The sequence below is a fragment of the Miscanthus floridulus genome, chromosome 8 (assembly GCF_019320115.1).
Source record: "Miscanthus floridulus cultivar M001 chromosome 8, ASM1932011v1, whole genome shotgun sequence".
NCBI classification, from domain to species: domain Eukaryota; kingdom Viridiplantae; phylum Streptophyta; class Magnoliopsida; order Poales; family Poaceae; genus Miscanthus; species Miscanthus floridulus.
Window position 1 is genome coordinate 25,666,054 of NC_089587.1, and position 17,102 is coordinate 25,683,155.

The 17,102-nt window shown below is 49.0% G+C and overlaps 1 long non-coding RNA gene and 1 pseudogene across 1 annotated transcript; one reads left to right on the forward strand and one right to left on the reverse strand.

The window, feature by feature from the left end:
* The first annotated feature begins 1,344 nt into the window (after positions 1-1,344).
* LOC136471381 (protein CLP1 homolog) lies at positions 1,345-12,644 on the forward strand (annotated as a pseudogene).
* A 387-nt stretch (positions 12,645-13,031) lies between these two features.
* Positions 13,032-15,908, reverse strand: LOC136476022 (uncharacterized). Its single transcript, XR_010763351.1, has 2 exons — positions 13,690-15,908; positions 13,032-13,389 (listed from the first exon to the last, which is right to left on the reverse strand). It is a non-coding gene; the product is annotated as an uncharacterized lncRNA (long non-coding RNA).
* Between the last annotated feature and the right edge of the window lie 1,194 nt (positions 15,909-17,102).

Consider the following 17,102-nt stretch of genomic DNA (forward strand, 5'->3'; position numbering starts at 1 on the left):
ATATTTATAAGGACGTATTTGCAAAATCGGCAGCGAAGGGGTATCCTTCGATCTGAGCCATTGGATTAGATCCGAACGGCTTAGATCAGATCCGGCGGAAGAGAGAGAAAGACACGCGCCAGAACAGTGCCGGCGGTGACTGAGCGATGGCGGCGCCATGAGTGACTCGCCGGAGCACTCAGTTCTCGCCCGACAGTGCACGGTTTTTCAAACGGAGACACTCGAGAGAGAGAGGAGGGGATGGGGATCTCACCCGAACCGAAATAGGCGAGCGGAAGGCAGCGAAGGCGGCGCGGCGCTCGGTGGATGGCGGCGGTCGACGATGGCGCTCGAGCGAGGTGTGGCTGCGGCTGCTTGGTCGAAAAATTCGGACGTCAGATGAGATAGGAGACAGAGGAGGGACGCGCGCTATTTATGGGGAGGGATACTTGAGCGGCACGCCACCAAGGGGAGCGTAGCAGCACCGGACTCGGTGTCGGTGCGGAGGAGGAGTCCGAGCCGGCCAAGACGTGAGGAAGGAGAAGCCTGACCAGCGGGCCCGGCTGTCAGCGGTGGAAGAAGGCGCGCGGGCGTGGGCTTGCGGCGCTGGAAAGGAATGGGCCGGCGGAACTGGGCCGCTGCAGCGCGCAAGGGAGAAGGCAAGCTAGGTTGGCGCTGAGAAACGGGGCGCTGGGCTTCGGCCCGACCGGAGAGGGGAAGAAGAGCGACGGCCTGGGAAGGAAAGAAGCGGGCCATGGCAGAAGCAGGCCTACAGGCCGAAACAGAGGGAGGAGAAAGGATTTTATTCTTTTCTTTTTCTAATTTTTTCCAAAGCAATTTTGAAGGCAAAATTCAAATCAAGTTCAAATTTGAGTTCAAATCAAACCATTCTAAAAATTAATATGCAGCAGCATGAATGCACACACATGGTGATTGACCTATTTTTTTTATTTTAATTCAATAAATTTTTTTTTTCTAAATTCAAATGCCCATAAAATACTTAGTTAACCAATTTCCTCCTATTTCAAAAATGTGCAAAATTTAGGGTGTTACATTCAGTTTAGTCTAAAAATATCTTTTCAAGCACAATTTTTAGACGAAATTTTATATACAAAGAGTAAAATATAAAGAGATATGTATTATTTCGGTCCTTGTGTTTTCTTAAATATTTGGTACTTTATTCTCTCGTTGCAACGTACGGACATATTTGCTAATATAATAAAATTAATGTATCTAAAAAAGCTAAAAGCGATTTACCATTTGAAAATTGAAATAGGGCAGTACTAGCTAATTAAAATTTACAAAATTTTGAAGATCGATACTTTGTTTACGAGGAAAAATAACTTAAACAAACACTCATTTCGATCCGGACACCCCCAAAATCCCAGCCCTCCGGCCCCGGCGACGCCCAAACCCTCGCCGTCGCGCCGTCTCCAAAACCCCCTTACCATGGCCGCCGCGACAACCGCGGGGACCGGAGCCGCGACCCCGCAACCGCCACGGCAGTACAAGCTAGCTCCGCAGAGCGAGCTGCGTGTGGAGGTGCTCCCCAACGCGCCCCTCCGAGTGCGCCTCGTCACCGGCACGGCGGAGATCTTCGGCACCGAGCTGCCCCCGGAGGGCTGGGTCCCCGTCCCTCCCCGATCCAAGATCGCCGTAAGCAAACCCAGTTGGCCCCCTCTTCCTGCTTTTGCGGCCATTCTTCATCGGTGTTGATTTCAGTCGCCGTTTGTGTTTGTTTGCTCAGATTTTCACCTGGCACGGCGCGACGGTGGAACTGGATGGGGTGAGCGAGAGCGAGTACGCGTCTGACGAGGTGAGCGTTCGGTGGCCTTCTCTTTTTTGGCATCGTTTCTGTGTAAATTTAGGAATAATGAGGTTATTGGGGGTGATGCTGTGGTGAGATGATTTTGTTATTGTGGGTTACAGACTCCAATGGTAATTTACATCAACACGCACGCCATTCTGGATGCCCGTAGGGCAAGGGCGAGGGCTGCTGCAGCTCAGGGGGGGCGATATGGAGGCCTCACAGGTGAGTTATCCGGATTCAATTCGTCTCATGATCATTCGATTGTAGTATTGTTGCATAGTTTAGGATCTGTAGTTGATGCAAAGCTTTATCTCATAGAACAACTAGTTAGTCAGCTTATTTTCTTGATTTTTGGTCGACTGTGTGGATGTTAGTTTCGTATATTCCTAGAGATAGTTAGAGTGAGTTTAAAACAGTATGAAATTTGACATAGCGCCACTTTTAATTCTTCATTAATGTTCAAAGACATAAGCAAGCCTACAAGTGATATTGTCTTGTGTGATTTTGACATTATGTTCAAAAGACAGATCAGAATGTAGTTATCAAATGTAACTCTGTGTTGACGACAACATCTAGATGGCAATATGGTTCTATGTTCCATATGATTGTGTAGGCACAAATTTTACTGAGACCCTAACAGGGTACAAGTGTGGCAGAACATTATCATAGATTGAACTTGTGAACATGAATAGTGAGCTGTTGTTCTTGGCACGGGACCTTTGTGCTTATGGGTTTTATTGGTTGCCTATATTAGCATGTATCCAAGCTTGTGCAGTGCAATTTGCTCGTGTTTGGTAGGCTCTTATGCAGACCTAATGCTGGATTAGCTAGTATGCCAGATTTGGTCGTATTAGACAATACATGTTTATACAAGCCAATGCGCATACAAAAAATGAAATATTCTCATCCTCCGTACCTCAACTAGAAACATGAGACCTCAACTATAACATGGATGTGACTACATGCAACAAAATGTAAACAATCAAATACAATTTTATCAAATGCGGTTTGCCTATGCAGAACAACCAAACACCAAGACACTGCATATGTTTATGCTAACTTAGGTTGAGGCTAATACAAGCCACCAATCAGACCCTATATTTATCTCCTTTAAAAAAAAAACTCGACCTGCGGGGGGTTACGACGGCCCCCGGGTTTTCCCTTTAAGAAGAAGATCTTCTCACACAGATCGAGAAAACCCCCGAACCCCCGCCCCCATCCTAACGCAGCGGTATCCGTTGCCCAGTGAGAACCGGGCCGGGCCATAACTGCGCTTTGGCACATAGGGACGGGCGAGGGGATTTTTTTAACCTCAACTTGAAATTCGCTCCCACGGGGAGTCGAACTCAGGACCTGAGGAGTGCCGCTGGGTCACCTAACCATTTGAGCTAGGCGCCCTTTGGCTATTTATCTCCTTTTCCCTGGACTATTTCACTGAAGTTTTCTCACCATATCTGGCTTAGGGACGTAAAGTGATTGTTGTGGGGCCAACAGATTCCGGAAAAAGTACTCTCTGCAAGATGCTCCTTAGCTGGGCTGCCAAACTGGGCTGGAAGCCTACATATGTCGATTTAGATATTGGCCAGCGGTCTATAACAATCCCTGGATGTATTTCTGCCACACCAATTGAGAAACCTATAGATATAGTTGATGGGATTCCCTTGGAGATGCCACTGGTATACTTCTATGGTGTAACACCCGGTTTTAAGAACAAAACCAGATACATACCATATGTGAGTCCAGGAAGTCAAATCTCACATATAGCTATAAATAAAGGTAATATCAATAGACAATGCTTAATATATAACATACTTAGTATAGAGAATATAACCTTAGATAGCAAACACCGAAAAGACAACTCCGATCTTCAGGCGAAGACTCCAAATCCACAGGGACAACTGACTGGTTGATCACAAGCCTAATTCCTCCAAACTCAAGCAATCTGGTACCCATCCGGGATTTTCATCCAAATATTTGAAAAGTAAAGCAAGCGTAAGTACATGTCGTACTCAACAAATATAACATGGGGTTCATGAGGCTCAAAAGGCTGACACTGGTTTAACTACGATTAGCTTTTAATGAGTCATCTTTTAGCAATGGGGTGGCAACAAGTTTATCACAAGCCAGGGGTCTATAACAATCCCTGGATGTATTTCTGCCACACCAATTGAGAAACCTATAGATATAGTTGATGGGATTCCCTTGGAGATGCCACTGGTATACTTCTATGGCCACCCAAATCCAAGGTATCTCTCTACTATATTCTTTGGCAGTTGATACTACTCGGAGCTTTCTGCATTAACACTGTTCTTTTGTCTACTTCTTTGGCACCTTAACCGTAGCTTGTGTTACCAACAGTATTAATGCGGATGTTTACAAAGTTCTTATGAAGGAGCTAGCTAAAACATTGGAGAAACAGTTCTCTGGCAATGCTGAATCTAGGGCAGCAGGAATGGTTATCAATACAATGGGGTGGGTTGAAGGCCTTGGGTACGAGGTTAGTGGTTGGCTTCAAGTAACTAATGGCCATTTTTCAGATTCATACTGTTCCCCTGTGTGTAGTAAGTGATCCTTCATTTTTACGCTCTGCAGTTACTTCTCAATGCAATTGAAACCTTCAAGGCCAATGTAGTACTGGTACTGGGACAGGCAAGTTGTGCATTGCTTTGTTCATGTGAACATTACTGTTTTTTTTTTCAGAAGGTTTATGCTGTAGATGACTCATCCTGTGTTTCATTTCACACTCATAACTGCTCAAACATACTCTATATTATTTGTTCAACTTATAGCCAAACGTCATAGGCAACCAAACATTTTGTTATAGCAGTATGCTATAATCAAGGTTCCATGTTAATCATTTTAAAACTAAAAGTAAATGTTCCCTATAAAATCATTCATAAAAGAATTTAGATCCTATTGAGTAAGATGATATTTGTTTTTGGGGCTGGTAGAGACATCTTGGACACTAGTAGGAATGTGTTGCAGCAGTAAGTAGCAGCTAATCTCAAGTAGAAACAAAACATACTCTGCTAGCAGTATCCCTTTCGGCATGTTTTCTTATATAAACAGATCATCAGTATCATTATGCTTCATTGATGCATCAAGTGTGCTATATGGAAGTTAATTGAGATATTTCTTTTCAAATAAGCCAAAAGAAAATCTGGGCCATATGAAGAAACCTCAGCTGCTGGAAATAAAGCTTTCTACTGACATGTCTAATTCTAGATAATAGTCAAAAGAGTGCTCAGGCTGCAGCAACTGATATTCAGAATGGTGAAGAGAGAAAAAAGTGCATATAAGCACAAGTGTCAAGTAGGAAAAATGGCAGATGTCGCTAACAATTGCAACTATTAACATGTATGATTTGTCATATTGGCACACATTGTAGCGTGATATGATATAGAGTGCTCTAGAGAGCTCTGTAATATTAGTCATTTTATCTTGAATGTAAAATGTATAATTATGAAACCATATGATAATGAAGCTCTTCTGGGTATTATCTGATTGATCTTATGGCTTGCAGGAGAAACTCTGGAAGATGTTAAAAGATGCAGTTCAAAGCAAGTCCAACATTGATGTTGTAAAACTTCATAAATCAGAGGGTGTTGTCCTCAGAAATTCAAAATATCGGCAAAAAACGAGAAGCTTCCGAATCAGGGTAAGCTATTTTTCTGGAGTAGAAAGTGACCAGCTATGCCCTTAAACATTGGTTTAAACTAAAAAGGCTTTGTTTCTTATCTAATGTGAAATTTTATTGATGATAGCATAGTTGTCATCACTGTACACTGTCACAGTCTTAGCCTCTTTCTTTTTCCCCTCTTCTATTGTTGCCCTTACTACCTTTATGGGGTAATGTTTCACCGTCTCAACCTTATGTTTTGCTGTCTTGTTAAAGCCAAGTCCTAATGTACTCTTGCAGGAATACTTTTATGGGATTGCAAATGATCTTGCACCGCACTCAAACATTGTCAATTTCAGTGATGTCTCGGTGTACAAAATCGGTGGTGGCCATCAAGCTCCCCGTTCAGCATTACCTATCGGTGCAGAGCCTGTGGCAGATCCTACTCGACTTGTTGCTGTCAACATTAGCACGGATATGATCCATACAGTGCTTGCTGTTTCCTATGCTAAGGAACCTGATGAAATAATTTCTAGGTAATATTTTTGTGCCAGGTTTAACTTATGTTACAGGCTTGGTCCAATAAGATAGCTTTTATGCAAAAGTGACTCAGATTAGAGGTAGTAGATCACAAAAGGCTACGTTATTTATAGAGTACAGCTGATATGCCAGCCTTCAGAAAATCAAAATACATGGTGCAAGTAATTGAGCCTTGGATTTGCTTGCATATCGTTGTTGTACCACATTTTTAGGCACTCAATTTTGTTTTCGGTTCTTCAGACTTCTTGATTTTGTTATCATCCAATTCACCAGTAGCTTAGCCACTTCTTGAATTTTCTTCTGCACATCTTTTGCATGAACCTGTGCACAGTTATGCCCCTCCTTGCCATAAGCTCGTAAGTTCATGGCAATTCCATCTTGCTTATGTTACTGCTTACTCTTTTGGGTGTCGTCAGCAGTGAATCATATTTAGATATAGATATGAGAGGCCAAAGTCGTCTGACTAGTCTATCTTGCAGCAAGGTTTTCATCTGTCAAGTGGCTCAAATCCTGGCAATAAATATTTTCTTAGGAACGATTTTAGTTGTCATGCTGTTAGAACCGCTACTACTTCCTCTGAGGTTGTAGCCGTGCGACGTGGGAGGGCGAGGATGGCTCTCTCCTCGGCGGCGAGTGTGCGACGCCGTGCTGACGGCCGGCGTCGGACACAAGAGCAGAGGAGGACGTGAGGCTAACAGAGCGGGAGAGATTGATATCAATCTCCAGCTAACCCTTTATTAAACAAATGTTTAGGCTATATAGCCAAGTGTTCCACAATTCACTAACTAACTAACAAACTTTAGCTGACTTAACAAACTCAAATCTGAGATCCTAAATTTAAGGAACTGAAGCCGCTCTGGCCGTGGTCACCATGCAGCCGCATGCACGTCGCGCGCGTCGCACGCCGCTCCGCTGCGTCCTTAGCCACGGCTCCGCTTGCGGCGCTGGTAGACGCGGCCCACCATAACATCACTCCCGTCGTCGACAAACAGCTCGTCCTCGAGCTGAAAGTCGGGGTAGGCCGCGCGGAAGTCGTCGATTGGTTCCCAGGTGGCGTCGGTCTCCGGCAGGCCGGCCCACTGGATGAGCACGTGCCAGACCCCACGGCGCAGCTGCGAGCTCAGGGCGCGTTCGGGTGCTTCCAGCAGACGACCGTGGCGCATGGGTGGCAATGCCGGAGTAGTTGTCGGAGGAGCGCCATGGAAGGGCTTAAGAACGCCAACATGGAAGACGTCGTGGATGCGCGCGTCGTCTGGCAGTCGAAGGCGGTAGGCGACGTCGCCCACGTGCTCCATCACCTGAAAGGGTCCCGCGTAGCGCGGGCTGAGCTTACTGCGGGCGCCGGGAACCAACGACTGGGCGGGGCGGTGCAGGAGACGGAGCCAGACCCAATCGCCGATGTTGAACTCCAGAGGGCGGTGATGAGCGTCGTAGTGGCGCTTGGCGTAGTGCTGGGCTTGCAGCAGCCGGTCGCGTACGTCGGCGAGGAAAGCGTCGCGGTCCAAGAGCATGGTGTCGACCGTAGCAGTGCGCGCCGTTGCTGGTTCATAGGGCACCATCGGCGGAGGAGGGCGACCGTACACCACCTGAAACGGGGTGGTACGCAAGGCGGAGTGGAAGCTGGTGTTGTAGCAGTATTCGGCCCACGGGAGCCACTTCAGCCACGCTCGTGGCCTGTCGCCGGTGATGCATCTCAGGTACATGGCGATCGTCTTGTTGACAGCTTTGGATTGTCCGTCCGTCTGAGGGTGAAATGCGGTGCTCATGCGCAGCTGCACACTTGCCATCTTGAACAAATCCCTCCAGACGTGGCCGGTGAAGATGGGGTCGCGATCGCTGACGATTGACGCCGGAAAGCCGTGGAGCCTGACGATATCGGTGAAGAAGGCGCGGGCGACCGACGAGGCCGTGTACGGGTGGCCGAGCGCTATGAAGTGAGCGTACTTCGAAAAACGGTCGACCACCGTGAGTATGACGCTCTTGCCGTGCACCTTGGGTAGTCCTTCGACGAAGTCCAATGAAATGTCAGCCCAAACCTGCGAGGGGACGTCGAGTGGCTGGAGGAGGCCGGCAGGGTGGAGAGCCTCAGTTTTGTTCCGCTGGCAGGTGGAGCAGGAGCGGACGAAATCCCGCACGAGCGTGCGGTCACGGTCGACGGCGAAGTCGAGGCGTAGGCGCTGCAAGGTCTTCTGGACTCCTTCATGGCCCGCTGTGTGTGCCAGTTGGAGCACCGCCGGAAGCACACGCGACGTCGCGGGTATGTAGACACGCGAGCCGTAGAGGATGAGGCCGTCAGCGACACGCCATGGCATGCCACGATTCGCGACAATGGTGTCACGTAGCTGGCGCAGGGAGTCGTCCGCGGCGAGCTCGGCGCGCAGGTCGTCGTAGAGGCTGAAGGTTGGCGCCGAGACAGCCGCCACGCGCGGATCCTCCTGTTCGCGACGCGAGAGCGCGTCCACCGCAGTGTTCAAGCGGCCAGGGCGGAACTCAACTGTGAAATCGAACCCAAACAACTTACTTATCCATTGGTGCTGTGGAACCGTGGAGAGGCGCTGGCCAAGGATGTATTTCAGCGCGTAATGGTCGGTGCGGATGACGAAGCGACGGCCCCAGAGGTAGGGTCGCCAATGGTGCACTGCCTGTACGAGGCCGATGAGCTCACGCTCATAAGCCGCCACCTTCAGGTGTCTGGCGGCGAAGGGCTTGCTGTAGAACGCGAGAGGTCCCGCGCCTTGGTGCAGCACAGCGCCGAAGCCAATTCCGGAGGCGTCGCAGTCGACGACGAAAGGCTTGGTGAAGTCCGGCAGGTGAAGTACGGGAGCAGTCGAGAGCGCCTCCTTGAGCGCTGTGAAGGCGGCAGTCGCTTCCTCCGTCCAGTGGAAACCTTCCTTGCGCAGCAGCTTGGTCAGGGGAGCCGCCACCGTGCCGAAGTCTTTTATGAATCGCCGGTAGTACCCGGCGAGTCCGAGGAAGCCGCTGAGACCCCGTGCCGAGGCGGGCTGCGGCCAGGAGGCCACGGCCTCTACTTTGTCGCCGTCCATGGCTACGCCCGAGGCCGAGATCACATGGCCCAGGTATGCCACCGAGGTGGTGCCAAAGGCGCACTTCGAGCGCTTGACGCGTAACTGGTGCGCACGGAGGACGTCGAAGACGGCGCGGAGGTGTTGCAGGTGCTCGGACCAAGAGGCGCTGTAGATCAATATGTCGTCAAAAAATACGAGGACGCACTTACGAAGGAATTGGCGAAGCACGGCGTTCATCATACTTTGGAACGTGGCTGGTGCGTTGGTGAGGCCGAACGGCATCACGAGGAACTCAAAGTGCCCGTGATGCGTCCGGAACGCGGTCTTCGCGACGTCGTCCGGGTGGACGCGGACTTGGTGATAGCCCGCACGTAGGTCCAACTTCGTGAAGAAGCGTGCGCCATGAAGCTCGTTGATGAGCTCTTCCACCACCGGGATTGGAAATTTATCTTTCACCGTGGTGTCGTTGAGCGCCCTGTAGTCGACGCAGAAGCGCCATGTCGCGTCCGCCTTCTTGACGAGGAGTACGGGCGCGGAGAAGGGCGAGGTGCTGGGCCGGATGATGCCCTGCTCAAGCATCGCCGCGCACTGAGTTTCCAGCTCGTCCTTTTGGAGTTGCGGATAGCGGTACGGGCGGACTGCCACCGGCGCGGTGTTCGGAAGTAGATGGATCCGGTGATCGCAGGCGCGGGGCGGCGGTAGCCCTGTCGGCGCGGCGAAGACGTCGTTGTAGGAATCCAGGAGGCGATCGAGGAGGGCCGTTTCGGAGTTGCGCAGGGCGTGGAGGCGGCTGGTGGAGGGAATGTCCCAGCGCGTCGAGCCGATGCCTTTCCAGAGAATGCGTCGGCCGTGGCGCCAGAACGCCATGCAGAGGTCGTCGAAGTCCCATAGGATGGGACCAAGGGTACGCAGGTACGTGGTGCCCAAGACGACATCGTAGCAGTCGAGCGGAATCGCGTAGCAGTCCACGGTGAAGTGCTCCTCGGCGATGCGGACAGCGACGTCGCGCGCGAGGCCGCGGCACGCGACGCGGTCACCATTGGCGACCACCACGCAGGTGCCCTGGCTGTCGTGGAAGTGGAGGCCGACGCGGCGAGCAGCCTCCGTGCTGATGAAGTTGTGCGTGGACCCGGAATCGACGAGGGCGGTCAACTCGTGGTTGCCAATGGCGATGCGGAGCTGCATCGTATCTGCAGTGCGGATACCCGCGATCGCGTACAAGGAGATGAGGGGGGTAGATCATCCGCCTGGCCGCCCTGGACCGACGACTCCGGGGCCGTTGGCTCCTCTGGCAGCTGCGGCTCGGACTCGTGGAAGTCGGTGACCTCCAGGTAGAAGAGGCGCTGGCACTTGTGCCCCCGGATGTACGGTTCGTCACAGTTGTAGCATAAGCCTGGGCGACAGACGACGGAACGGCCGTGGGGGCGCCGGTAGGGCCGCCTGAGCAGGCCCCGCAGGTGCTGTCGTCGGTGGCATGGCTGGCGCGGCCGGCAGAGGCAGCGGCGGGTTGCGCGCCGGCGGGCGCGGTGGGCGAACCGCGGGCGCCGGGGGCAGGACGGCAGCGCGGCGTTCGTATGCGCGAGCTAAACCCATCGCACGCTGTAGGTCCGTGGGCCCTTGGAGTTCGACGTCGGTGCGGATCGGTTCCGGCAGGCCGCCGGTGAAGAGTTGAACTTGCTGGAGCGGAGACAATGGTCCGGCGTGCGCCATCCAGGCCTGGAACGCCTCCTGGTACTCCGCCACGGTGCCCCGGAATGGCAGGCGCGCCAAGTCGGAGAGGTGGTTGGTGGCGAGCGGGGGTCCGAAGTGCTGGTGGCAGAGCGCCTTGAAGAGGGGCCAGGAGATGTTGCTGACGCCGCCCGCATCGCGCTCCAGCATGTAGTACCAGTGCTGGGCGACGCCGTTCATGTGAAACGACGCGAGCCAGACCTTGTCCACCTCCGGCGTGCACTGCGCCCGGAAGAAGTGCTCACATTTGTTCATCCACGCCAGGGGATCGTCCGTCTCGTCGAATGTTGGAAAGGACAGCTTCTGGAAACGGGCCACACCGCGGGCGTCTGCGTGGCCCTCGTAATGTCCCGGGGCACCACGGCCTTCAGAGTGGCCGTCGTAGTGGCTCGGCGGCGGTGGAGGTGGCGCGCTGAAGGTAGGGGATGGCGAAGGAGAATGGGGGAATTGGATCTGGGTGATGGGCAGCGGCGCTGAGGGTACCTGGGGTTCAGCCGACGCCGCCGAGTGAATCACGACGGAGCCGGTTGTTTGCGCCGCGGGAATGCCGCCATAACCCGGCATGCCATACGAAAACGAGGCCGGGGGTGGACTGCTCGCGGACGGACCGCTGGCGGACGATGAGGCCCGCCCCTCCAGGGCGGACAGGCGCGTGGCGAACTGCCCCATCTGGCGTTGCAGTCCAAGTATGGCGGCGGTGAGGGGGTCTGGGGAGGAGGAATCTCCCGGTATGGGAGGCGCGGTGGTTTGGGGGAACGGGGCGGTGGTGGTGGGTGCGGCGGTGGTCGTTGGGTGGATGGGAGGAATGGCGGCGGAGGAAAGGGCGGTGGTGGGAACGCCAGTCATCGGACCTGACATGGCCGATACCAGATTGTTAGAACCGCTGCTACTTCCTCTGAGGTTGTAGCCGTGCGACGTGGGAGGGCGAGGATGGCTCTCCTCGGCGGCGAGTGTGCGACGCCGTGCTGACGGCCGGCGTCGGACACAAGAGCAGAGGAGGACGTGAGGCTAACAGAGCGGGAGAGATTGATATCAATCTCCAGCTAACCCTTTATTAAACAAATGTTTAGGCTATATAGCCAAGTGTTCCACAATTCACTAACTAACTAACAAACTTTAGCTGACTTAACAAACTCAAATCTGAGATCCTAAATTTAAGGAACTGAAACCGCTCTGGCCGTGGTCACCATGCAGCCGCATGCACGTCGCGCGCGTCGCACGCCGCTCCGCTGCATCCTTAGCCACGGCTCCGCTTGCGGCGCTGGTAGACGCGGCCCACCATAACACATGCACTCATGCTTTGGACAAAGATAGTATGGGGGATATTCTTCTTTTTAGTGTGTTCATATTGGGCATGATGAAAATTTACTTGTGTGGTTGCTGCTAGATTACTTTTTATTTATTTTGCCGTACAGCTTTCTTTGAACAGAATTTTCAGCTTTCATTCCATCACAAGTTCGTTTAACACCTGCTACACGATACATTGCAGCAATATTGCCGGATTCATTCATGTTACTGATGTTGACATCCAAAGGTATGCTTAAGAGTCAGTGCTAATATGTGAGTTTAGATTACGTGTATGCACCAAGAACTAACATTCTACATTCTAGGAAGAAGCTGACGTACATTGCACCTTGCCCGGGGGACTTGCCAAGCAGGCTATTGATCGCGAGCTCACTTACATGGTACGAAGCCTGATCAGTCGGAAGTTAGATGCATGCTGATGTTGTAAAGCCAGGACATGTTGTGACGCTTGAACTCAGCGTTACATGTCCCACTGTTAACCAAGAGAAACGATGCAAGGGCAAACATCCTGTTCACGCATATGATTTGCTGTGTTCTGATTTCTTCTCGTGATTAAACGCCAACATCTACTGTGCCGTCGAGATAACAAAATTCTTGCCCTACTACTAGTTTTTGCCCTGTGGATTCTTGTCCTTGCAATATGCCATGCCCAAATGTTCTGGCACGTCTCGAATATAGCAGCAAAATTACGTAAGCATGTCTAAACTGTAAAACTGTCGATTAAGCGTCATCTCATCTGTACATATTGAATGATCTGATGTACCTAAATGATATTAGAAACAATTATAGCCATCACATGTATGTAGAATGAAACTGCAAGGCGCCAACCAACATTACATTATACAGCAAATCAGATTGGGATGCTGCAAAACCTTCCCATCTGGACAGAATTTATTCAGCCACGCGGATGACACATCTCTAAGCCGAAATAAAGACATAGCAGGGGCGTTCCTACTGCGACTTCCATTCACTGTCTACAAATAATACAAAGTCGACGTACAACAGAAAGAAAAAAAAAATCCACTGGCACTTAACTTTTAACATCTTGTATAAAGATCGAGAAGCAGCAACAAAATCTCCAAACAAAAGAATTGGGAGACGTACAGGTCGGGCCCATGGAACCCATATCTAAGGACAGAAGATCTACAGACCCTGATGCTGCGGAAGAGAGGAGCATCAACACCAGTAAGTTAAGGTCACCACCACAATTACAAAAAGTAGTCTGGGGTTTTGCGAGTTGTGTCTGGCTCAATTTGCCGAGGTGCCGGGTCGAATTGAAGGAAGTTCTGGTCCATGTTTTCCCCGATTTCAAGAATAGCAGCCATGTTACCACATCGGTAACAATAATTAGGCGCACTGAAGACTGTGACTACATTCTTATCCTGCATAAATTATAACAATAACCATTTAAGCTTCCAGTGGGATAATATCTGGGCAAAATAACATTCAAAGGGCAGCACACCAAAGATACATAATCAGCAAGTTGCAACCACAAGGGTGGTACTGTGGTAGTAAGTTCTATGAGAAAGGAATCCACAATGGCCATATTGTAACTGCAAGCTGAGCTAGAAAGGAACTACAAAGGTTATATTCACAATTTAGTATACTTTTTCGTGATACCAATCCAATTGGTTGAGCATATAAACAAATTGAAAATGTGACGCTACATTCTGAAGACCTACCTGGCACCAATTAAATCCTTCCATTACAAGTTGATGGGCCCTGGAAATGAGAGAGAGACCATTTGTATGGTTGAACTGCTGCGCAATGTCTTGCCCAAATTTGTATGGTAAAAAAAATAACTAATTACACAGTTTGGTTGTAAATCACGAGACGAATCTTTTGAGCCTAGTTAGTCCATAAACGGACAAAGTTTGTCAAATATAAACGAAACGTGCTACAGTGTCTAGATTACAAAAATTTACGATCTAAACAAGGTCAGGTTGGAACTTTCCGTCTACTGAGCCGCATAGAGAGAAATAGTCATTTTTATGTGTATAGGGCCCACACAACTGATGTTGACACAGGAGGTTGCCGGACAGAACTTTCGTTTGCCCTTTGGAACCATGCCCTTGTTTAGTTCTCCAAAAACGCACTATGTAAAAAGAAAATTTCTCGTCATATCAAATTTGTGGTATATGTATGGAGTACTAAATGTAGACGAAATTAAAAACTAATTGCACAGTTTGCTTTAACTTTGCGAAACGAATCTTTTGAGCCTAATTAGTCAATATTTAGATAATAATTCATAAATACAAACGAAATGCTACAGTGGAGAATCGTGCATGAAAGGACCTAGGATGCTGCCTAGAGGGGGGTGAATAGGCGTTTCTGAAAAATCAACACCTTTAAAAGCGGAAACGATTAGTAATAGGAGTTTCCAAAATAGAAACTCCAAAACAAAGTAATACCACCCCTCACAAGTTAGCCACAAAGTATATAAAAGATACTAGATAAACCTAGGGAGCCAAACAGCAGCAACCAAAGAGTTGAATCAAAATGCACTAGTCAGTTAATGTCGGAAGTCCCGACAGTTTGGGTCAGAACTTCCGACGTGTCAGAAGTCCCGACGTTTGGGTCAGAACTTCCAACGTGTCAGAAGTCCCGACAGTTTGGGTTAGAACTTCCGACGCAAACTGTCAGCACTTCCGACCCCTACGGGAAATGAACTACAAGTGCTAAAATAAACTTTGTGATGCCGATATCTTACAAACCCACTTCCTAGTGGTAAGGTAAGGTGTTGGGTCACTCTCTTGACGTTGATAAGCCACCACTCCGTAGATTGAGGCCCAAACCCTAAGAAATAGCTAGAGAGAGGAAGACAACCAAATACATGTAATTTCGAGCAAATCACAACAACAACAAGCACGCGGGAGACAAGAATTTATCCCGAGGTTCGGCAGCCCCACAAAGGAGCTCCTACGTCCTCGTTGTTGAGGAGACCACTTTGGTCGGAGTCTCTTCCAACTCCTTGCCTCACTCAAGGATATCACAAAGGTCACTTGAGTTTCTTCACTAGAAATCAAGGGTAATACAAACTTCCCAAGGCTCTTCCACAAGATGAAAGCTCTTGGGCGACGCCTCGCCGGCTAGGGGAAAATCCCCAAGAGTAACAAATGCAAATCAAACCGGCTTGACGAAGAAATCAAGTGCTCAAGCTTGCTCAAAGTGTTTTTCTCACTCAATCCACTCTCCAATCACTCAAACCCTTTAGGAATTGAAGTTGGAGGCAAAGGAGAGAAGAGTGGCGAGCCTAGAATGCTTGGGGGCTGTTTTGGCCGAGTGTTCGTTGCAATGAAATGAGTGGGCAACGGTTAGAATGGAGGAGACGGGTATAAATACTCCAAGGCAAAATCTAACCGTTCAGATCTACGTCGGGAGTTCCGACGCAGATCACGGGACTTCCGACGTATGAAGAAAACACTGTTCATACGAGGTCAAAGTCCACTCGAGACAGCCAACGTCGGAACTTCCGACGAACGTTGGGACTTCCGATGGTCGGAACTTCCGACGAACGTCGGGACTTCCGACACGTACAGTCAGCAGGTCAGTAGAACCATGGATGCCGGGACTCCCGGCTTGGGTCGGGACTTCCGACTATCGGGAGTTCCGACTCACGTTGGGACTTCCGACGTCCACAGTCACAGCGCAGGCAGTGACTGGGAGTCAGCACTTTCGGCAAGAGTCATGACTTCCGACTGTCGGGAGTTCCGGCTTACGTCGGGACTTCCGACACCGACAGTCACAGAAAATTATTCTATGTGCTCGTGAAGTGCTAGAGTGTCTCTCTTTTGATTTTATTATTATGCTTGAGCACTCTATCTTCCTCAGACCACCTAAACTTGCATCTCTCTTAATAGTACGGCATACCTATTAACTCAAGATCAAAAGAAAAACAAAATTAAACCTTTTGAGTTGATCTTCTTTAAATTGATGCCGTGTCTTTCAATCTTCATCAAGTGAGGGTGCCAACATGTCAATATTGATCTTGTCACTTGAGCATAGCCATCTTGAGCACGCGACTTGATTCAATTCATCAAATATGAATAACTCCAAATGCATCAAGTCACTTTAATCAACTTGTCCAATATAGATTTGATCCTTCACATCAATATGACCATCTTAGCTTGATTAGTACCTCAACTAAATGCAAGTACTTTCTTCTTCACCCTAGCTAGGTTCTTCGGCCGCCAAGCCGTCGCTTGCCCTTCACCCTTGCTTAGTACCTCGAAGCCTTTCCTTGCTATCTTCATCATCTCAAGCCATTAAGTCACATCTTGTGTTGAATCATTCATTCATATGTATTGTTATCTTTTTCATTTCAATTTAGCAAGCTTCAAATATGAGACCATTCCATATACAATCCCTTATGTCTCATTAACTAATACTCACGAGCTTGCTTTCACATAGTACATGGAAATCCCACAATAAACAAGCATTTGCATGAATTCCATTTGCATTGTTGTCTTGTGCTTGAACTAGATTGTTTATACAACAACACATCATTTTGGCTTTCATTAAGTACCTGTGAGATAACCTATTACCTGTCCACACTTAGCAAACGGGTTAGTTCTTTAATCACGTTGTCATTCAATCATCCAAAACCCACTAAAGGGCTAGATGCACTTTCAATCTCCCCCTTTTTGGTGATTGATGACAACTTGATTAAAGCTTACAAAATGATATAAACATTTAAACTTTTGAGTTCAATGATTTATGAGAGGCTCCCCCTTAATATGTGCTTATGATTAGAATTCACAAAATGACCTCAAATATCAATTGCACATACTAAAACATATAGGAGACTCCTCCTAAATCATTGCATCCGTGGGGTGCATGTGTGTGTGACAAAGTGAAACCGTGATGCATATGACAAGATATATCACACAAGAATAAATATAAAGGCATCACATCAAATATTTTCATTCTAGCATGCATAGTCTTTATGAAAATAAATATAACACATGTAATTCACACATAGCACTCATTACGCATTTTCTCAAGTCCACAAGCCACTAAAATATAAATAAAGATCATGTCTCAAGAGATACATAGATAAAGCATAAGTAAGTCTCATCTCTCACATGATACAATC